General features: G+C 42.5%; 1 protein-coding gene across 2 annotated transcripts in view; it reads right to left on the reverse strand.

The window, feature by feature from the left end:
• The window catches only part of PRR35 (proline rich 35), a 59,709-nt gene extending 36,425 nt beyond the window's left edge, over nucleotides 1–23,284 (reverse strand). For both annotated transcript variants that reach the window (XM_033914753.1, XM_033914752.1), the window contains exon 1: nucleotides 23,248–23,284. The gene's annotated coding sequence lies outside the window, so the exon portion shown is untranslated. The remainder of the gene's footprint in view (nucleotides 1–23,247) is intronic.
• Nucleotides 23,285–24,507: the final 1,223 nt, after the last annotated feature.

Genomic DNA, 24,507 nt, shown 5'->3' on the forward strand with positions numbered 1-24,507 from the left:
TACTATGTCACTGATTGGTGCCTAACATTATGATGCCTACCAGCACCTAAACTGAGTTAGGTGCAATTCCGTAAATGGCGCCTAATGGTTGATCGACAACCATGTTGAACAGCACCTAGGAGATAGGTGCTGTTTATAGAATCAGACCCTAAATGCATAAGGAAAGAGTCCCAGGTCCCCTAAAAAATAACATGGTGGGGATAACCTGTTCAAAGAGGTAGTTACAACCCTAAACACCTTATGGAGCAGACTGGATGAGTCATCGCAGCCTTTAACTGCCATCATATACTATGGGCTAGATTCACTAAGCAAACCGATCGTGTACCGATCGGTTTGCGACCCGATTTCCCTCCGACCCAATTCATTAACCTCTGTCCTGAACATCCTCCGATCCATGCATGCAAATGAGAAGGCACGACATTGAAAAGTAGGCAGACAGTGATTCACTAACAAAAACCCTGCAACACCGACTGGGCTGGCCGATCACAAACAAGCGACTGCTGGGGACCAGTCGTTTACTGCTTTCCGACTGCCATTTCCTGCTCTCTGCCTGCTGTCTACCTTGACTTTCCAGCTCTCTGCCCTTGACTCTCCTGCTCTCTGCCCCAAGCGCTGCCCTGGCCTTCCCCCGCAGTGCGAGCCCGTGGTTTAACCCGTGGGTTTAAAGCGGGTTAAAACCAAAGGCTCGCTGGACTAAAGTTAAAAAAAAGTTGCTGCTCTTCAATGCATGCGCAGACCATCTACAGATTGTAGGCACATGTGTCGGGATCGCTACAGAGTGATCTGGGCGCTCAGTTTGGGGGCATGATTCCGATCGCCCTCATTTGCATGAGGGTGATTCGTGAATCAGCCCCCTGGACATGGATCGGATCGGATCCAACCCGTGCCCTTAGTGAATCTAGCCCTATGTTCTTCTGTTTCTTTCACTTGAACATTTGGAAGTGGTTTTGCATCTTCTGCTCTGGTGAATCGCTCAGTATGTGGATTACTGCCTACTGTTTATCAATCTCATGCCTTTGAGAAGATTCATAACGACTCCTGATGAAGACACATTATTTACATTACATTACATTACATTAGTGATTTTTATTCCGCTTGTGCCTTGCGGTTCAAAGCGGATTACATAAGAAGAGAGCTGGACATTTCCAGGAGGGTACATGACATTGGAGAATACAGATTGAGGGTATAGACTAATGACAGAGAGAGTGTGTAGACATAATAACAATGGAAGATAAATCAGGTTACATTACTATACATATCAAATATTCTGTTTCCATACGTTGGTAGGCAATCGGTTTCGGTAGGGTGAATTGGTTCCAGGGAATTTTTTTTTTTTTTTTTATATGTGTATTTTTTGTCGATTGATGGTATGGTGCCAGGGAGTGATCAAACCTGGTTGGTGGAAGAGGAGAGGGAGATTAGGTAGATTGTAAATACTTTTTGAAGAGCAGCGTTTTGATTTCTTTACGGAATGCTTTGAAGTCAGATGTTGAGGTTAACAATCTAGTGATGGAGGGTTCGAGTTTTGCTGCATGCGTTGCTATGAGGTTATCATAAAGCTTTTTTCGATGAGTGCCATTGAGTGGTGGATATGCGAATGGTGTCAGTGTTCTTCTTATTCTGGGTGGAAGGTTACGTTTTAGGCGATCGTTTAGATAGGCAGGTGCGGTACCGTTGAAAACTTTGAAGATTAGACAGTACAGTTTGAATTGAATTCTGGCTTTAATTGGTAGCCAATGAGAGTCTAGGTAGGCGTTGGTGATGTGGTCATATTTTCCGAGGGAGTAGATTAGTCTGAGAGTCTGTGTCAAATCACTGGCTGTGTCGAGCTGAGCTGTAATCCATCTTATGTGATTCTCCAATAAAGTTTGTGTGTTCCTAAGGAAGGACTATTCTCTCATCCTCACTTTTTTCTGCTTATGTTAAAACCACCAACACCAGCGTGTTAGTCAATAGGAATTATGAACTGAATTCTCCAGGGACAGAAAAATGTTTGATTGTACACAGTGGCGAACCTAGCATATGTGACACCTGGGGCCGATCATTTTTTAACACTCCCCTCTTCTATTTGAAAAACACAATTTTTAGAAATAATATACAAGTCACACATCAAGAGTGTACCTAGGAAAAGGCAGCGAGCACTGGAACATCAATACATCCAATCTAAAACTAAACAAGCCAGATTAGTACAGATCAATCCTGCACAGTCAATGCAAACAGAAAACCCATGTCTTTCGTACACACAGAAGACAGAAACACTCTCACCCAGTATGGAATAAGTTATCACAAATTAAAAATAGAAAATATCGGTATGTAGAGAAAAGTTAAACTGAACCACCACGAAGTTGGACTCTGCATACAATGCAACATCACAGAAACAGGGATGAATGTCTCCTAATATTGTGCAAAATATAGGGGTCCTTTTATTAGTGCGCACACTAAATGCTAAGGCATCCAATATATTCTATGGGTGCCTTAGCATTTAGCGCACGCTAAATCAGCTAGCGTGCCTTAATAAAAGGACCCCATAAAGATAGCAGATTTGACAAAAAAAGAGAAATAACAAATTATCACTTTACAAATTAGCAAATAAAAATAAAACAAAAAAATGGAAAATAAGATAATACCATTTTATTGGACTAAAACATTTTTGAATTAGCTTTCGGAGGTCAAAACCTCTTACTGTTGTTACAGTATCCTGCCCTGACCTGATGAAGGGGAATTTGGTCTCTGAAAGTTAGTCAAAAATGTATTAAAATTAGTCCAATAAAAGGATCACTTTATTTCCATTTTCTATTTATAAATATTTAACAACACAGCTACAATACTACTTTATCCTAAAGCAAAAATAAATAAGTAAAATAAATATATATTTGTTATCTCTGGTTTCTGCTTTCCTCATCATTCTCTTCCTTCCATCCACTGTATGCCTTCTCTCTTCCATATTTGATTTATTTAATTTTCTATACCATTCTCCCAGGGGAGCTTGGAACGATTTACATGAACTTACTTAGGTACTCAAGCATTTTTCCCTGTCAGTCCCAGTAGGCTCACAATCAATCTAATGTACCTGGGGTAAGGGGGGATTAAGTGACTTGCCCAGTGTCACAGGAAGCAGCATGGGGTTTGAACCCACAATTTCAGGATGCTGAGACAGCAGCTCTAACCACTGTGCCACACTCTCCTCCTAATTACTGCACCATATTTGCTTTCTTTCTATGCCCCTTCCAGAAACTGTCTGCCTCCCCCTTCCATCTCTCCCATCTTCCTCCCGCCATTGATCTGGCATCCGTCTTCTTCCCTCCACTCCCCTCTATGGTCTGGCATCTACGTCTCCTTCCCTTCCATCTATCCATCCTTCTGTCTCCTTCCCCCTTTCTTCCCCTCTTATCTGATATCTCTGTCTCCTCCCCAATTCCCCCATACTCTGGCATGTCTCTCCTCTCCTTCCCTTCAACCCCCCCCCCAAAGCCTGGCATCTCTCTGTCCTCTCCCTTTCCATTTCTTCCCTGGTCTTCATTCTCAATTTATTTTCTGCCTCTGTCTAGATTAAATTCTTTCTTACTATCCAGTATTCAATTTCTCTCTTTTCACGGTGTCTACCTACAACTTGCCATCTCTTTTCCTCACCCCTACAGTATCTCACTAGCTCTTTCCTCTTCCCCCCATCCAACATGTGCCCTTTTTTCTTTAAACCCTCCTTCCATCCAATATTCACCCTCTTTTTCCTCTCCACTTCCATCTAGTGTTTGCTCTCCTCTCTCTCTCCCTCCTCACTACCATCCAGCGTCTGTCCCCTCTTTTTCTCCACTTTAATTCAGCATCTACTCCCCTCTCTCTCTCATCTTCACTTCTACCCAGTGTCTGCCTCCTCACTCTCTCCACTTCCATCCAGCATCTGCTCCTCTCTCTCCCTCCCCTCCCCATTAACATCCAATGTCTGCCTTCTTCTCTCTCTCCCTTCACCCCACTTCCATCAGCATCTGCCCCCTTTCTATCTCTCCCTCCACTCTAATTCCATCAAATATTCTGTCCCTTTGTTCTCTTTCTCACCTCCCCATCATTGCTGCTGCTTTCCTGTATCAGCAGTAACAGCTGTAAACTTAAATGCAGCCACAGTGGGACCTTCCTGTACCTCTCCACGGCTTCCAGCTCTGCTCCGGAACAAGGAAGTGACATCAGAGGGGGTGGACTGGCAGGAAGGTCCTGCAATGGCTGCATTTAAAGTTTACTGCCACTGCTGCTGGTATGAGAAAGCAGCAGTGGCAGCGGCAGAGTCGGGCAGGAGGTCCGTGTGCTGGCTGTGCATCCCCTTAGGACTTGCACCCATGGTGGACTGTCCCCAGCCCTCTTTGGTACACCACTGATTGTATACTAGTTTGGTAGCTTTCAGGTGGTATACAGAAATTAAATAAATAAGTACAAATATTCAGTATGTCTCCTCACTGCTCTTAACTGCAGGTCTTTTAAACGCTTCTGCACAAGGAAATAACAGCCTTTACATATGTAGATTGGTTACACATGTATATGGTAATATCAGAAAGTTCTTTTTTAGTCATGGAGATGGTCAGGATACAGTGATTTCAAGTAGGAGTGCAGTGGATGGCGCTAAGGAAGGCTTAAACCCCTGGTGCCCAGATTTGCACACCCCTCCCAAGATGTGCACGCAAATTAATTGGCTAACAAGTTGCCAACCATCAGTAATTGGATGCTAACAACCAATAATTGAAGTAAATTGATGCCCATTGGAATTTGCGCACTATTCTACTGTATAGGTCAGTGAACTAACTCCCATAGCGCATATCTCAGACCGAGGCATAGTCATGGGTGGGTCAGGAACATTCCCAAAACGTTGCATGCATATTTATAGAACACCGGCACAGCATGCCCAGCTTGGGTGCTAGCAAACCTGGCTTTAGTAGACTTAAGTCTGGTACTGGACTTAGGAATCAGGGCTAAGTGCAGTTCTATAAAATCCACATGCCCTTGTGTTTAACAAAAGAACATAAGAATAACATCATAACATAAGAATAGTCATACTGAGTCAGACCAATGGTCCATCTAGCTCAGTATCCTGTTACCACAAGGCCAATCCAGGTCAGAGTACCTGGCAGAAACTCAGATAGGAGCAATATTCCATGTTACCAATCCCAGGGCAAGCAATGTCTTCCTGTCTCAATAGCAGATGGACTTTTCTTCCAGGAACTTGTCCAAACCTTTTTTAAAACCAGCTACTTTAACCACTCTTACCACATACTCTTTTCCATTTCTGAGCATGATTTATAGAATCCGGCCCAAAATGTATTCATTTATTATCCATTTTACAATGAGAAACACATCTATGTGAAACTTTCCTATTGGCTTCTGAGCCATCAGCATGTCATGTATAGGTTAAATGAAAGCATTCATTTTGGTCTGGGCATTACATGGAGATTAATGGAGTAGTTTTCCTTAATGTGACTCCTATGATCTGAAGAAGGGGCCCATGAGCTTTTCAGAATGCGTTTTAGATCATTATCTTTAGCTATCACAGCCTGCAAAGGACACAGTTTAATTTTTCTTTGAAATTCTCTCACGTTCTCTTGCTCTTCCTATTCTCTCATTTCTTTTATTCTTCCTGAGTACTGTATATGTCTCTTTTTCCTTCTCTTTAACCTGTTTTTCCACCTCTACCTTTTCCCAATGACTATGTTGTTCCTTCCACAGAAATTTATTCCATGGGTGATACCTGGACAGTAGATGAGCTATTACCCACCAGGATAGCATTTCATTCACAGAATTTTATTTATCACCACATCATTTTTGGACCTTGTGGAGGTAAGATGTAGGTGCAGCACACCAAGAAAGATACAAAGCTCCGAGTTAATTTGTAAGTGCCTCTTCCCTCAGGGACTGCACCATGAATCCCCTGCACACTTGGGGCTGTTTCTGTGTCAACATTTTCATGTCGTCTGATAATATGATAACAAAACCTGCTGCAACCACATTTGTCCCATAAGAATTGCCACAAATCTGCTTCCAACGAAACTAAAGTGGAGGGAGCCAGCTCTCATGGTCTTTTCTTTTACTGATTAACGCTTGAAGCAAGACATAAACCACGCTGATCTGATCAAGCTGAGCTGACCAAGCTGAGCATCTTGTACATATGGAAGTATAAAAGTGGCAGTGTGCTGATGGAGGCAGTGTTGGTTGGGCACCTCAGTAAATTGACACCTCAATGGAGGAATGCTAAATTAAGAAGACACCTTAGCCTAACAAGACGTTAGGAAGTGGTGTTAAATTTAAGGGAACAAGTGAGCGCCGTAGCACGTGGTGAGATACTGTGGCAAACCACACAGACATATATGCCAGAAAATATGTCTGAGGCACAGATATGGGAACACCAATGAGAATGCAACTTGAGCTATAAAGACACAGAAAATAGTACAGATAGAAAGATGGAGCTGAGTACCTTGGTGCAGTGTGAGTGTTGCTAGGGCCTGAGGTTTACATGGATGGCCACAAAGTACTACCTATGTTGACATTATCTCCAATTCTTTGCTACTGGCCTGTGGTGCTGCCCCTGACTGAAGGACCTGACTCCACAGTGGAGGATCCATGGCCCACCGTGGCTATGTTCCTTGCAGCCTCTCTCTCTCTTTATATACCCACATATATATATAGTAAGCCCTTCAGAGACAGGAAAATATCTAGATTACATGAGTAACACCTTGAGTTTCTGTTGAAGAAGATGTGAGCTAAATCCAAATAAATAAATAAATGTAGGCACACATTGATAGTAGAGATATGAGGTTGAGTATCTTGGTGTGGGTAAATGTCTATATAGTTTATACTTTATTATTTATATTCCAGCTTTATATAAGGTGGATCACAACACTAAGTACATAATATAAAAATACACAATATTTACATGGCCCCACCACAGAGCAATCTTTAACAAACATACATCAACAAAAATTTCATCACAAAAATTGCTCAAGAGGAAGATAAACTGATTTTCCTCTTTTTTCTTTCTCTCGGAAAAATATGGACCAAAAAAAGTAGAAAATTGCTGGATTAAGGGCTTCTTTTACAAAGCTGCGCTAGTGGCTGCCGTGTGGCAAACACTCCAACGTCCATTAATTCCCTATGGACGTCAGAGTGATTATCGCAGCAGCCGCTAGTGCGGCTTTGTAAAAATGGGAGAGGGGGGGGAAGTGTATAACTCTTAATTGAGACTGTCACAACTTTGTTGGTTGGGCCAAGAACTTTTCAGCCTTGTTGGGATACGGTGCTGGTAGAGATATGGAGCTGAGTGTCTCGGTGTGGGTAAATATCTATATGTTGGAAGACAGTAACGATAGAGATAGGGCATTGAGTACCGGTATCTTGGGCCTGGTCCTGTAGGAATGCAGTGCTGGTAGTGATATTTTGCAATTAGCACGGGTCCACTCACCCCCTCTTCTATGAAACTGCACTAGCAGTTTTTAGCGCAGAGAGCCACGCTGAATGGCCCCTGCTGCTCCCGACGCTCATAGGAACTCTATGAGCGTCGGGAGCAGTGCGGCTCTCTGCGCTAAAAACTGCTAGCGCAGTTTCATAGAAGAGGGGGGTTAGTGTCTCTTAAATATTATTTTTGTTTTGAAAATTTCTACCCTGCCTATCTAAGATTCTAAATTGCACAAAAACCCCCCCAAAAATCCAACCCCAACAAAAGCAAAATGATACTTCAAAGAAGATCCCAAAAATTGCCTATCGGGAAAAACAGGCACGGGGGAAACAAAATTTATCGAGCTTGAACCCACTAATAATCAATATACAAAAATAAATAATAATAATTAATGGTGTAGAAGGGGCCCTCAGTGTGAGGTCAAAAGCTCAAAAAAGCGAATTCACAGAACCCACTCTATTGCTTAAATAATCCAGAGGCCAAAACCCAAAGTTTTAGCCGCACATCATCATCGGATGCCCCAGACTGTGCTCATAAGATGTAATAACCTATATAGTGAACAGTAAAAAAATAGTCACACACTGAGTTTTATCAAACTAGAAAGTATGTCCCCCATCCTGAAAGCCAAACGAAACAACAGCTGACAGTGACAGGGTTCATTAACGGTCATCAAAGAAAGAGGTTAGTAAATTTACTTCGATGGGATTATCGTTCAGTCCAAAATGTCCTGACTCCACACGAATTGAAATGTCTGCTGCTGAGGCTGTAAAATCAATGCATATTAATCATCCAAGCTCGGTTTCATCAGGGACCGCCTCACTTCAACCACACAAGGGTCGAAGGACGCCGAGTTGTTAGTCGATGTATCATATGGCTGTAGAGCAGGGGTCTCAAAGTCCCTCCTTGAGGGCCGCAATCCAGTCGGGTTTTCAGGATTTCCCCAATGAATATGCATGAGATCTATGCATGAGAATATGCACTGCTTTTAATGCATATTCATTGGGGAAATCCTGAAAACCCGACTGGATTGCGGCCCTCAAGGAGGGACTTTGAGATCTCTGCTGTAGAGGCACTAAGGGCCAGTTCTATAAATAGCACCTTGATTAAGTGACACTAGGCACCTTAATCGCAGATGCCTAGTGACGCCTAACCCTAGTAGCACAGCGAGTGGAGCCCCTCCCCCTCCCTCTTCCCCGCTCCCTGCCACATGCTTGTGCCCTTCCCCACACATTTTTAACTTTGGCGCAAGCAGCCACCAACTTACTGCCGGTGTTGGCTTCAGTGCTCTCTCTGACGTCACTTCCTAGGTGCGTGTCCCAGAAGTGACGTCAGAGAGAACGCCGACATGGGCAGTAAGTCGGTGGCAGCTCGTGTCAAAGTTAAGAAGGTGTGGGGAAAAGAAGAGGCGTGCGCGCAGCGAGGGAAGGAGTGGGAAGGGGAGCAGAGAGGAGGAGGGATGCCGGCATCCCGAGGAAGATGGTGCCTGCGGCGGACCACCCCCCCTCTCTTGTGCCCCCCCTTACTATGCTACTGCCTAACTAAAATCTGAATGTAACTTAATTTTTAAAAAAAATTGGTTAAATGACATGGTAATTGACCGTGCCATTAAAAACTGATTTAAAAAACTATTTTAATTGGTAATTAGTTATGTGGGGATATCTGCGATGTGCCTAGCAATGTCTAAGTCGAGGTGCCCTTCAAAGTCTAATGACACTTACCCAAGAAGTAGGCATGTAAACGTAGGTCTTACTAGGCCTAATTTACTTGGTAATCCAAACACAAAAAGACTGTGGAAACTACAAAGTTGTTGACTTTACTCTTTATTTCTTACAAAAATTCTGTGTACCAGCATTGCGTTTTTGGCTTCAGATATTGTATTGTTACTCCAAAATTTGGACAACTAGTTCACTTTTGCATATTGCAAACTTCCCTCCTTGGACCCTTGAGGAAGGCTTTGTTTGCTGAAACACAGCCCGTGTCGGGTCTGTGGAATTTCTATCAGTGTGGACAAGTTGTCAATATTATTTGAAGATTTTTGCAAGAAATAAAGAGTAAAATCAAGAACATTGTGGTTTCCACAGTCTTTTTATGTTTGGATTGCTCCGTCTTCTGTGGAAAATTGGGTCTGCTTTTTTCTGGTTTTCTAATTTACTAGGGGCTCCTTTTACTAAGCTGCGGTAGCGTTTTTAGTGCATGCTGCAGATTAGCGTGCACTGCCCCATGTGCTACATGGAAAAACTAACACCAGCTTAATGGCGGCGTTAGCGTCTAGCACGTGTGGCATTGCAGTGCGTGCTAAGCACGCGCTAAAACTGCTAGCGCAGCTTAGTAAAAAGAGCTTTAGGTGCTAGTAAATTAGGCCGAACTATGTTCACAGTATACACAGGGAAAGATTATGCAAAAAGTCAGCCAAAGGTTGTTTGGAGCATCAGAAACACTTCTGCAAATGATCTTCTCATGGATATAAATTTTGAATTCCTTCTGCAAATGATCATCTCATGCATCACAACGTATAATGTTTAAAGATTGATTTTGGGTCTCCTGAAGCAGACCACGAAACGGGGCCACGTTGAGACCTGAGACCCCTATAACAAGTTTATCTTTATAAGATAAGTGCATCATCAAAAATCCAAATAGATTTATTATATTTTATATCTCAAAATTTTTTTGAACCTGGACTGTGTTTAGAAATTACAAGATTTAAAATTAGCTTTTATTACCTTTACTAGTTCTCAGAGAGTGATTTTTTGAATCAATTATGCAATGACTGGACGGTAAACTCTTACCCCAAGAGAGGGTTGTCACTCTCTCTTCAGAGTTTCACTTTTCTGAGCATATTCTTTATAAATCCTTTCCACTCTCTGTGCACTAGTTTTCAGTACAGTCAGTTCTTATTTTTGGCTAGTAAATTAGGCCGGGCAAAACCTGGCCTAACATACCAGTGCCTACCTCTAGCAATGCCTAATTCCACCTAGGTGCTGCTAGGCATAATTCTACAAAGGATGCCTAGTGGTTAACTGACAATTGCATGGACTGACACCTAAAAGATAGGCGCTGTTAAGTGCCATTTATAGCGGCACTAGAAAAGGTTCAAAGAAGAGTGACCAAGATGATAAAGAGGATGGGACTCCTCTCGTTATGAGGCAAGACTATAAAGGTTAGGGCTCTTCAGCTTGGAAAAGAGACGGCTGAGGGGAGATATGATTGAAGTCTACAGAATCCTGAGTGGAGTAGAACGGGTCCAAGTGGATCGAGTTTTCACTCGGTCAAAAATTAGAAGGACTAGGGGGCAGTCGATGAAATTACAGGGAAATATATTTCCTCCTATTGGTTTTAAAAGTTTTTTTCACTCAAGAGAATAGTTAAGCTCTGCAACACGTTGCCGGAGGTTGTGGTAAAAGCGGATAGCATTTTAAGAAAGGTTTGGACAAATTTCTGGATCAATTTTTCACTCGATGAAGTTACAAGTGCTGTGGTTGTGCTTAAGGACAAGGTTTGGCAAAAGAAACTAAAAAAGTGAAAACTTAAAAGTGGCCAAAGAAACATTGCAGGCACATAATAAACTACAACCCAACAACAACAACAACAACAAATAGTGAAAAATAAATAACAAAACCTTGTGTGCGGAAAGGTTAAAAAATGTATAAATAAAAAGTGTCTGCTGCAGAGCGTGTAAAAAGTGTAGCTGTCCTGCACTCACAAACGTCGCAGTATGGCAATAGACTATAAAAAACATAAATAACATAAATAACATCAGCTAATATTTACGGGAACTTAACATAACTTAAAATAATTATAGGGTCCTTTTACTAAGACGTGCTAGCTGTTTTAGCGTGCGCTAAATACTGTGTTTCCCCGAAAATAAGACAGTATCTTATATTCATTTGGGGCCCAAAAAGGCACTAAGTTTTATTTTCGGGTAGGACTTATTTTTTCATGTACATGATCATGTCTCCCTTCCTTTCCTTCACCCCAATTCTTCCTCTTTCCTTTCCCCCACGTGTAACATCTTTCCTCCCATCTCACCCATCCCCTTGTGCCTTCCCTCTGCAGCATCTTTCTATCCCTCCATCCCTCCCATCCCCCTGTGCAGCATAACCCTTGCCCAGCTTCCATCCTTCCCACCCTCCCATCCCTCGTGCAGCGGAACCCTTGAGCACCCGCCGCTGCACCCGCTGCGCAGCCGAACCGCCGATGACCCTCCATTCTTCCCTTCCAACTGATCCCCGCAGACCGCGACCATAAATACCTTGCTGCAGAGAAGTGTCGGGCCAGTACACAGACGGCCCCAGCAAGAAGGCCGCGAAGCAGTCTGTGAGTGCTACTGGCCCGACGCTTCTCTGCAGCAAGGTATTTATGGTCGCAGTCAGCGGGGATCAGTTGGAAGGGAAAGATGGAGGGTAAGCAGGGCTTCAGCTGCGAGATGGGGGCGGGGCGGGTGAAGCGCGGCTGCCAACGACTAGGGCTTATTTTCGGGGGTAGGACTTATATTAAGACCTACCCCAAAAATGATGTTCGGGCTTATTTTCGGGGTAGGTTTTATTTTCGGGGAAACATGGTATTAGCGAGCTAAATGCTAATGTGTTCATTATGGTCTATGGATGTGTCACCGTTTAGCATGCGCTATTTAGCACACGCTAAAATGGCTAGCACGCCTTAGTAAAAGGACCCCCATTTCCATGTTAAAAATAAAAAGGAAGAATGAAATAAAGCCATGGTGGCTCTTACCTAGTAGAGACAATCTATAGCGCTCTGAACTGAGCAAACCGAAAGTAAAATCGGCTTAAAAAACGCCGGCAATTTTTAAAAAAAAGGGGGGGGGTGTCACATGACAAGTGCCGTAATCACAACCATAATCATAAGCAAAAAAAATGGCATAAAAAAAGCTAAAGAAATCGATGGTCATATGATGAATTAAACCAGATTAAAAATAATAATAAATAAAAGTGAAAGGTCTAAAAAAAACTGACGCACACTGACATACCCGGCGGGCCAGCCCTAGTAAACATTTGGTATTTTCTCGCGGGCCAAATATAATTACACTTCGGGCCAGATTTGGCCCGAAGGCCTAAGTTTGACACCCCTGCTTTAGAACAATTAATTTATTAAAAATACATAAAACATGTACATAAAGTTGTGCAAGCCTTTTAAAGAGTCCTTGGTCCAGCTAAAAAGGACCAAGGACTCTTTAATAGGCTTGCATGATTTTATGTATATGTTTTATATATTTTTAATAATTTTTAACCCACTATTTGGGTTTTTGCCAGGCACTTGTGACTTGGATTGACCTCTGTGAAGACGGGATACTGGGCATTGGTCTGTCCCAGTAAGGCTATTCTTATGCTCTTATATTTATGCTGTGAAAAGGATACTGTGAGCTAATGAACGTCTTAACACACAATCTGCTGGGCACCCCCTCCCTAATAAATGCCATGTTAAATTTGCCAGTAATTTCTTGATTAACTGCAACGTTTAATGCACTTTATTAAAAGGGCCCCCCCTGTCTAGTCTATTGCATACCATCAACGAGCAGCTATACAACTTAGACCATCATGCTACTGCCCAGACTTATGGAGTATGGAAATAATCGCAAAGAGCGAAAAAAGGGCAGTTGTGGACAGGTATCTGGTTCTCAACCCTAGATCAATAGACTGGTCTTCTGACTATAAACAACCTTTGGGAATCACGTGGAAAAAAAAAAAGCAAGCTTTGTTTTCTGAAGCACACATTCTTTGCCCAGAAGGGAATGATCATGAAAAATGCATGTTTGAGGGAAAAAGTAGGGTCTGTTGTAAGGAAGCGATCGATCAACTATCACTGAGAGCCACACAGCTGTGCCAAAGCTGTTTTTTATGATCTCTCTCACAGATGTAAGTGGTTTTCTGGCTGTAGAAGAAAAAGATGAGCAGAGGCGCTCTGAAGCCAGTAAAGGCACAACTCTGAGTTTGCTTTCATTCATCCATTCCAGCAGAATGGACGCTTAGAGGGCAGCTCTATAAAGGGGTGTCTATATTAAGGTAGAGCCCATGTAGAGCCTATGCTTAAAGTATAGACGCCTACTTTCCTAGTGTAACCAGGTATATCCAGACGTATGTGCTTAGGAGCACGAACTTATGCCAGTCATATAGCTGGTGTAAATGCTAATGGCTTGATTTGGGAGATATTCACATAACTTAACCGCTTGCATACACTTCAAAACATCACAGTGTGTTTTCTGTGTGATGCAAGATGCCTCGATCATGCCTCCCTTTTATTATTCAATCTTCATTGGCTGTCTGTTCATGTCTGGATCAAATTAGTTCAATGAAGTTGAGAGAATGGTCGGGGAATTGTATTGCTGTCAGTTTGTAAGTGATTTTTGCAATGAAAGTCTTAATAAAAATTTACAGTGTAAAAAAACAACATTTAAAATTATTTCTTATTCATAAGACCTACTATTTGGCTCCTCTTCTTATTTATCTTCTTATTGTCTTTATACTCCCTGGATGCCCATTGGTTGGTGCTACCCTCTCTACGCGTTGCACACCTGGAATCCACCAGACACTAAGAGGGGCATAATCAAAATTATAATGCCTCTGTATCGCTCCATGGTGCAATCTCACCTGGCGTATTACATTCAATTCTGGTCTCTTTATCTCAAGAAAGATATAGCGGTACTAGAAAAGGTTCAAAGAAGAGCGACCAAGATGATAAAGGGGATGGAACTCCTCTCATATGAGGAAAGCCTAAAAAGGCTAGAGCTCTTCAGCTTGGAAAAGATAGGAGATATGATTGAAGTCTACAAAATCCTGAGAGGAATAGAATGGGTACAAGTGGATCGATTTTTCACTCCGCCAAATATTACAAAGACTAGGAGACACTCGATGAAACTGCAGGGAAATACTTTTAAAACCAACAGGAGGAAATATTTTTTTCACTCAAGAGTATAGTTAAGCTCTGGAACATGTTGCCAGAGGTTGTGGTAAAAGTGGATAGCGTAGCTGGTTTTTAGAAAGGCTTGGACAAATTCCTGGAGGAAATGTCCATAGTCTGTTATTAAGACATGCGGGAAGCCTCTGCTTGTCCTGAATTGGTAGCATGCTCCTCTTTGGGTTTTGGCCAGATATTTGTGACCTGGATTGGCCACCGTGAGAATGGGCTACTGGGCTTGATGGACCAGTAAGGATATTCTTATGTTCTTAAAACATACGTCTAAGTTTTATTTGGTTGTATGGTGTTAGACGCTTAAACTCGGCAATTCTCAAATAATACGTATAGAATTTTTTTTTTTTTTTTTACAAAAATCATCTATCTGGACATCCAGACTATGGTTCGTCCTGACTGCAAGTATGTCTATCTTTATACCACATTTTTGACCAAAACTTCATCCAAGTCCCAAACGCCCAGAACAAGACCATTTAGGAATAGGAGGGGCAAATCTTGTAATGGACTGGCCACCCAGACATGGCAACAGAGCAGTGGCCTTAGAGGGCACTGTTTTGAACCTTACAAAAAGGGTGCCAGATAAATATCTCACCAGAACTCCCTTATAGGTTGTGGTGAGCCCCCCCAAATCCACTATACCCACCTATCTATAACCCCAATAACCCATATGGTTGCAGGTGGCACCTATATGGCAGTAGAGTAGGGTTTGGGGGTGCACATGTTCCACCATAAGTGTAGTGGTTAGAGTGGCATATGGGCCTGGGTCCTCCTCTATATGGTTCACTAGCCCACCCACCAGGCTATTTAAGACACCTCTGTGCAGCTCTAGGCTTTTGTATACTAGGTGCTGATGTTCTGAAGACATGTATGTATATTTTTATTCTGATCTTTGTGGGGGAGAGGGGTGAGGGGGTCAGTGAACACTGGGGGAGTATGTGTGGGTCTTTACTTTGTCTCTGCAGTGGTTATCTGGTCACTTTGGATACCTTTTTGATATTTATAACTGTTTTTACATTGTTTAACTCACAACGTTTAAGTTTCATCCAGGATGTCTAGTAAAACCTTCAATTATCCCTGCAGGATGACTAAGTCTAGGTTGACCCCCATTCCTCCCGCATCTCACCTGCACCACTCTTCCAGATACACCCATTTTAGCTCTGAGCCCCCAGCAGGATTCAGAGGCCTAAAAAGTCCTGCGACAAGTCCAGAAAATTAGTTTGATTTATATCAGCACTTGGATGACCTGTCCAAGTGCCAACTTGGGTGAGTTTCTAGACGTGTTTAAGTTTTAATTATGAGCCCCGGGCCTAAATTTTCTTTCTTGTATCATGATTGTGCAATGACTTGTCTCCTATGTTGTGCACAGAATAATCTTTTCTTAAATTTAAAGTTCTGCTGAAGACTCAGTGTTTTGTATTGAATTTTAAGCACATGCTTTGATGCTCTCCTGCTCATATGTTGCTCTTCTGGGTAACCCAGTGTATGTTACTCCCCTTAGTGTCTTTTTTTAAATGTGGCTAGTTTGCTCTGTCCTATATACTCAAAATGGTGTTCTTTTCCTAAGTCTTTGATTGTGATTTTGTAAACCTCCTTGACCTGCCCATCAGATAGGGCGGTATATCAAGTCCCCATAATAAACAAACGCAAACTTACAATATTCTATAAGCTCTGTACGTGCGAGTCCTACCCATGTTCTGTCCAGACTATACCCATATAAATGCTATCAAAGATATATGCCTATTTATAGAATAGTGTATACTTAGATTTATGTACACATATATAGGGGTATATGTCAATATTGTAGTCATCCATTATAGGTTCTCTCAACCCAGTCCTGGGGGCACACCAAATCCCATTGGGTTTTCTGGATATCCATAATAAATATGCATGAGATAGATTTGCATACCAAGGAGAAAATGCCTGCCAATCTATCTCATGCATATCCAACATGGATATCCTCAAAACCCAATGGGACTTGGTGTGTCCCCTGAATAGGGTTGAGAAGCCCTGATTTAGGTGCATATTATCGTCTTCTTTATAGAATTATCTCCTTGGAGGGTTTGCTTTCTTTCTCTTCTCTAGATCTTCAACTGTGAGTAGACCAAAAATGATATAAGATGTTGCTCATCAATCCAGGGCAACTTTGCTTTGCTAATTAGTGGATTCTTCTCATTGTTGTCCCAGGAAGGGTACTTTTCAATCCATTTTTGCATGTAATATAGTGCTTTACCCATGAAAACAGACTTTCATAAAAAAAAATTTTACCCCATGTGTGGGTAAATGCAGCTTCTATGTATATAATTTTACCTGCAGGTTGGGAGATTTTTTTTTTTTTTTGAGGGGGGGAATTAGAGCAGCGTTTACAACTATATACATATTTCTGAATTTTCAAAAGCATGTGCATATTTTTCCTTAGGAAATGTATATGTTCTAAATAGCAGGGTGTAAATACTGTATTTGTACACAGATTTCCTGGGTAATTTTCAAAGTGTAATTATGTTTGCAGAGTCCATATAATGAAAGTATGCTCTGCACACAAGCTTAAATCTGGCACTGGGAAACTATTGACCAAAGGAGGGGTAGGGGGTTCAAAAATTACCTACTGTGGGCTTATAATGACCAAGGTGTGTCCTGTGGGCATCATGTCACTCTTCAGAAGTACAAGGGAAAAGTCTCCCATTACAGCCCCAAACATGGAATCCATACACCTAAATTGTTTATACCTGCTAAATAAAAGTCATCTTATTTATTTATTTATTTGAATTGCTGTCTGGTCTTAGTAAGGCCGTTGCAGATCATGAAAAGTGGCATTAAATTTCTGGGAGACTGTGATATTCTCATTATTCAATGTAATGTGCTATTGTGCTTGTAACATATAAAAGCAGAAACTGGGCTATTTTGGTGCAGGGAGAGCAACACAACCGCTCTCCTCCTCCCTCCAAATGATTCAACTACATTTCTCCCCTCTCATAAGAAACTTTAAGCATAAGAGGCTAAGATTCTTTGTTCAATGGTGTCTCTGGTTTTGTTCTTGTCAGCTGTATTCATAGAAACATGATGGCAGATAAAGGCCAAATGGCCCATCTAGTCTGCCCATCCACAGTAACCATTATCTTTTTCTCTCTCTGAGAGATCCCACATGCCTATCCCAGGCCCTCTTGAATTCAGACACAGTCTCTGTTTCCACCACCTCTTCCCGGGGACTGTTCCACGCATCTACCACCCTTTCTGTAAAAAAGTATTTCCTCAGAATACTCCGGAGCCTTTCACCTCTTAACTTCATCCTGTGCCCTCTCACTGCAGTTTCTTTTCAAATGAAAGAGGCTTGACTCATGCACATTTATATTACTTAGGTATTGAACCGTTTCTATCATATCTCCCCTCTCCCACCTTTCCTCCAAAGTATACAGATTGAGATCCTTAAGTCTGTCCCCATATGCCTTATCACAAAGACCACACGCCATTTTAGTAGTCTTCTTTTGGACCGACTCCATCCTTTTTTTATCTTTTTGAAGGTGCGGCCTCCAGAATTGGACACAATATTCGAAATGAGGTCTCACCAAAGTCTTATACAGAGGCATCAATACCTCCTTTTTCCTACTGGCCATACCTCTCCCTTTGCAACCTAGCATCCTTCTAGCTTTTCCAGTCACCTTTTCAACCTGTTTGGCCACCTTAAGATCATCACATACAATCACATACACTCTTGTAGACAAGGTTGCTAACTGGTTCCTGATTTGCCCAAAGAGTTGATCCAGTCCTGAGTTTACCCCACTGCATGTAGGGACCTGTAGAATTGTTCTTCTTAGGAAAACAAATAAGGGAACTGGAATTACATGTCCTTGCATACAATGAGGCAAATGCAGGACTAGTTCAACCTGTTAGGCAAATTAAAAGCTGGTTGAAAATCTTGTAAAGTAACTACTGTAGGTAATGCTAATGAATTTTCTCTGTGCTATCTAATATAACTTTGTGTGATCTTTTCTGTGTAAGGACAAAGACATTTTCAGTGACTTCACTTTTTCTTGAAGCCTCGGTGTTCTTCAGTGCAAGGCCCAGGGGCCAATGGCTGCCCCCAGAGACCTCTGTGGAAGCCCACACTGTCTTTCTGGGAGGGTGGTGGTGGTGGGGGGGGGGGGGGGTTCTGCTACTCTGCCTCTCTACCCAGGTTTGGACAGAAAGAGGAAAGTGGATGGAGCCACATGCTTGAAAGACAAAGCATTTCTCACTAGACAAAAGAAACACTCACAACCTTGAGGCTAACCCCCCCACCCAATGAAATTTGAACATGGACTGGTGGGGATGGAAATCACTGATACACACTGGTCAGCAGTGTTATGACATGACCCCGTATATGGGTAGGGTTACCATATGGCTCCAGAAAAAGGAGGACAGATTGAGACATCTGGGTTTTACTTCCATAGAAAGCAATGGAAGTAAAACCCAGATGTCTCAGTCTAACCTCTTTACTTCCATTGCTTTCAATGGAAGTAAAACCTGGATGTCTCAATCCATCTTCCTTTTTCTGGAGCCATATGGTAACCCTACGCAAGGGAAGGTATTTGGCGGCTCTCCTTCAGCTCAATAGAATCCAAGATGGCCCTAGCTTAAAAATTAAGACCAATGCTCAGTCTAAATAAATAAACTGGCTGCAGCAAATGCACTAATTCCTCCCCCCCCCTTTTACTAAACTGTGATAGCGGCTATTAGCACAGGTAGCAGCGCTGAATGCTCTGTGCGGCTCCCGACGCTCATAGGAACTCTATGAGCGTCGGGAGCAGTACAGAGCATTCAGCGCGACTCCCTGCGCTAATAACTACTACTACTACTACTACTATTATTTATTATTTCTATAGTGCTGAAAGGCATATGCAGCGCTGTACATTTTAACATACAATAGACAGTCCCTGCTCAGAAGAGCTTACAATCTAATTTAGACAGGACATTTAAGGGTTGGAGAAATTATAGTGGGTATAGGTATCTGACAGCAGTGAGTGGGAGTTAAGAGTTGAAAGCACTATCGTGGTTTAGTAGGGGGGGGGGGAGGGGAGGATAAGTGTCTTGTCTCTCTGTGCTTGTGTGATGCAGACTGATTCCAGAGTGACACAACACTAAGTTGATGAGGTACTCATTTCAAACGGGCCAAAGAGCTTTGAAATGTAGTAATTCTGGTAACAAGTTGCTTTTGTTTCAAACAACTAATAATTACCTGTATTTAAAGACGACATTTGTGATATATATTGTTGTATAAAAGGAATTTTCATCTCAACTTTACCATACAAAACAGGGGAATTCTATATGCAGTGCCGAACATTATATACTACTGTGCTGAATTTTCAGCACAGAAAAGCATTCTTATGGTTGCAAGGTGTCAAAACAGGGCACAAACCTGAGATCCATATGAAAACACACTTGCATGCACATTTATAGAAGAGTGCCTAAGTGTTTCCGGAAGGCTCTGCATAGGGACGAGAGAGGCATGGGCAGGTCAGGGGCATTCCCTTGAAATATGACTGGTGTTATAGAATAATGTGGATCCTCACCCAACTTGTGTGCCGGGATTTGTACCTGGTTTCAGTTGGGGCAACTCCTTGCACCCATAGTTGAACTATGTGCTAATCTATAAAGGATACCCATTTAGCAAATATTTTTTTTCAGCATCAAATTTTGAGTGCCATTTACTGACTCCAACCCATAATGTATATAAAGAACAAATCTATAATTGGGTACACACATGTACATACCTCATAAGAACATCTTTCCTAGTATCCTGTTTCCAACAGTGGCCAATTCATAGAAACATGATAGCAGATAAAGGCCAAATGACCCATCCAGTCTGCCCAGCCTCAAAAAACATTATTTCTTCCTCACTCTAAGAGATTCCATATGCCTATCCCAAGTTTTTTTGAATTCAGACACAGTCTCTTGTCTCTACCACCTCTACCGGGAGACTGTTCCATGCATCTACCACCCTTTCTGTAAAAAAGTATTTCCTTAGATTACTTCTGGGCCTATCACTTCTTAACTTCATCCTATGGCCTCTTATTTCAGAGCTTCCTTTCAAATGAAAGAGACTCGACTCGCGTGCATTTATGCCACGTAGGTGTTTAAACATCCTTATCATATTTCCCCTCTCCCGCCTTTCCTCTAAAGTATACAGTACATATTGAGATCTTTAAGCCTGTCCCCAATAGAAACATATAATTCAGGTCATAAATACCTGGCAGTAAATCATATAGTAGCTACATTCCATGCTACCAATCCCAGGGCATGAAGTGGCTTCTCCCATGTCTGTCTCAATAGCAAACTATAGACTTATCCAAACCTTTACACCCTTTACACCTCTTGTATGGGTAAATGTATAGAATGCCAGCACTTTCATGGATAAGTGTACACTCTAAGTAGCAGCAAAGCAAAGTCACACTATTATATAAGGGTGCAAGAAGTCAAACAAGGGGGTGTTGGGGCATGGGCTGAACTCCCAATTATACACTAATTTATAGAGTGAAGCATCTCTGCCTATTTACATGATTACATTTAAACCAGGTCTATAGCTGATATAGTCTATATTTTGGCTGCCCTGGGTAGGCCTGATGTTACTATTGGAAGCAGGGTCAGGCCTGGCTAGTATCTGGATGAGAGACCAGGTGCTATATGCTGAGGGAACCTATGTTGGGCAGCAGCAACATAGTGGAGCCATCCACTGCAGTTTTTATTCCGGTAAGCTGATTTGGCTTCAGTTACTTGATTTACACAGTTTTTGTGTGTTTCAGTTTTAGAAAGGCTCTGCTTTTGAAAGGTGTGGTCAATCTTGAGAGGTAATTTTTCCAAACTTCTTTTATTTATTTTGTCTCTTCATTTTTGGTTTTCTAGTTCTTTTTGATGACGTTTTAGCCGATTGATCTTAATTGTCATTTTAATTATGGGCTCCTTTTATAAAGACGCGCTAGCGGTTTTAGCGCATGCACTGGATTAGTGTGTGCTAGCCGAAAATCTACCGCCTGCTCAAAAGGAGGCGGTAGCAGCTAACGCACATGGAAATTTAGCGCGCCCTATTCTGCGCGTTAAGACCCTAGCTCGGCTTTGTTAAACGAACCCTATGTTTTTAATCTACTATAATAAAACCCTAAGCGTGCATGTGCACTGTTTCCTGCGTGTTCCGTTTTCCGTGAGCTGTAGGTCTCCGGCAGGTAGGAATGCGCATGCGCGCTTAGGGTTCTGTTTTCCGTGCTGTTGTTCGGTCTGGACTGCTTCCTGCTCGCCTTGCCGTACTGTATTTTTAAGTTGAAAGACTTCCGACGCAGGTGGGGATCATGAGAGGAGCCGCCGCCACGTCTTTCAACTAAAAAATACACTACGGCAAGGCACGCATGGAGCAGACCAGACCGAAGCTTCAAAAATCCCAAGGCTTTACAAAGGTGAGCAAATCCACTGCCTGACAGAGGGCTCCATTTTGAAGCTGTGGCTCTCATTGAACTGCCAGTTGGCCGGCTCCCTTGCCGGAGTTATTTTTCAGTTTACAGGTACTGCGGCGGCTCCTCTTATGAGTCGCACCTGCGTCAGAGAAGACTTCCGATGCAAGCGGGGATTGTTAGAGGAGCCGCCGCAGCACCTTTAAACTTAAAAAATAACTCCGGCAAGGGAGCCGGCCAGACCGCGGGAAGAGTAGGGGGATGGAGAAATCCTGCTGCTGCACAGGGAAATGGAGGGGGAGGGAATGCTGCAGCTGCTGCATAGGGAAGTGGGGGGGAGGGAGGGAAAAAATGCTGCTGCACAAGGAAATGGAGGGGGAGGGAATGCTGCTTCGGCTTCTGCACAGGGAAGTGGGGGGAGGGAAAAAATGCTGCTACACAGGGAAATGGAGGGGGAGGGAATGCTGCTTTGGTTTCTGCACAGGGAAGTGGGGGGAGGGAAAAAATGCTGCTACACAGGGAAATGGAGGGGGAGGCATTGCTGCTTCGGCTTCTGCACAGGGAAGTGGGGGGGAGGGAAAAAATGCTGCTGCACAGGGAAATGGAGGAAGAGGGAATGATGTGGCTGCTGCACAGGGAAGTAGGGAGGGAGACAGAAAGAAAGGAAGAAAGACACAGGGGCAAGGAGAGAGACAGAAAGACAGACAGACAAAGGGGGCCAGGGAGTGAGACAGAAAGACAGACATTCAAAGGGGGCCAGGGAGTGAGACAGACAGAAAGAAAGACAGCGGGAGGGAGAGAGACAGAAAGAAAAAGACAGGGGTAGGGAGAGAGACAGAAAGAAAGACAGACATATATTCTAGCACCCGTTAATGTAAAGGGCTTAAAGTCTAGTTATATTATATATATTTTTTTTTCCATGAAAATTTATAAAGATTTTTAAAAATACAAGAGGATATAAAACTGAAACATCAATGAGGTTCACAGTACTTCAGTGCATGAATCAGTACGAAACATAGAGTTACAATATCTGTTTGTATGCTTACATTCAAAACCAATGGAACAGAGAGAATTGATATGAAGTAAGGTTTCAACATTAAACACTGCTGGAAAATGATTGCAAATATGCCTGCAAAGGAGACCAGTGTCTATTGAAAAAGTCTGTGGTTCCAAATTTCTTGGCAAAGACCAATTCATATTTATAGTAATGTAAAACTGATTGCCATCAATGATATGAGGAAAGAGAGCTAGTTGACTTCCAATTAGAAAGAATGAGCTTATGCGCTATAGAGAGAAGAATATATTATTTTATTTTTAATTGTTATGTATTTTTTTAGGTGGATATACTGGTATGTTAATCAAGAAGAAAATGGGTACAGACAACGTTCTTTCCAAATGAATAAGAGACCAAATAAAATCAATTGATTCCAGAAAAAGGGAAGACCCAACATGGCACCGAATTTCAGCGTATAATATGCCTACCTCAGGAGTCTGACATGCTTTTGTTCTAGAAGATTCCTAGCTGCAGTTAAAGAAATGATGATCTCATCCTTGGTAATGTCGAATTCCAGTCTCCTCAGCCTCTCCAGGAGGGTCTTCTTGCACTCTTTGGTTGTATTTGTCACAAATTTAATGGCAACAGGAGCACTGTATAACATCCTTCAAGCTTGCTTTTAAAGTCACCAGCAGCGGCACGTCATGTGAAGTGCCTGAGCCCTAGACCCCGATGCCTTCCTTCTCCAGTATCCTGCCATGTGGATGTAAAGGTCTCTTTGACGGAGGGGAGTTTTGAACCATGCTGAAAGGCGACACTTAGGGAATAATTTTACAAAGCTTATTTCCATATGTGAAAGCATTTTACACACAAAAGGGGACTTCTATATAATAAACTGTACATGGTTGCATATGTAAAATTTGTACCTACTTTTATAGGTTCTGGTTTTAGGCATACCCAGTTTTCTCTTTTCAGCATGGTTCAAAACTCCCCTCCACCAGGGGCTTAAGAGGGGCCGCTGAAAAGTTCTCAGCCCAACCAAGAAGAGAATGATGTGGAGCCATGAAACTTACAAGTTATTCCACACTTTTTTTGACATTTTTTCGTTTCATGGCTCCACATCATTCTCTTCTTGGCTGGGCTAAGGATTTTTCAGCGGCCCCTCATATTGTGATGTCATAATGTCTCTTTCCACCAATGCCTAAGAGCCAGCCTTATCAGTGATGTCACAATGGCTTGGTTTCCCTATACTTGTGTCCATTTGCTAGATGCATTTGCCTCACTGAAATGAAAAGTGTCAAGAAAAGTGTGGACTAACTTCTAAGTTTCATGGCTCCACATGATTCTCTTCTTGGTTGGGCAGAGAACTTTTCAGCGGCCCCTCGTACATTTTTTTTTTTTATAGACTAGGTTCCTACCAGGGCTCTCTGGATATCCATTTATGGATGCTCAGTTATAGACTTGCCCTCCCCCCAAATGTTTTATTGCCTTAGAGGAGAAACAACTTGAAAAGTGCGTGTTCAAAGCGTTGCACAAAGGTGAGTTCTGCTGAGTGAGTGGCTCAGTGTGGTGTGTGTACAAGCGAATGTGTGACTGTATATGCATTCAGTAACTAGGTGTGTTGTCTCAGGAGAGGTGGGTCATGGGTGATGAAAGAGAGTACATGACTGGTATGGTGCCATTAATGTGGTGGGTGATATGTGCAGGAAGGTGCTTATGTAGGTCTATGGAAGGAAGGAGAGCTGAAT

Source organism: Geotrypetes seraphini, chromosome 11 (assembly GCF_902459505.1).
Source record: "Geotrypetes seraphini chromosome 11, aGeoSer1.1, whole genome shotgun sequence".
Lineage (NCBI taxonomy): Eukaryota > Metazoa > Chordata > Amphibia > Gymnophiona > Dermophiidae > Geotrypetes > Geotrypetes seraphini.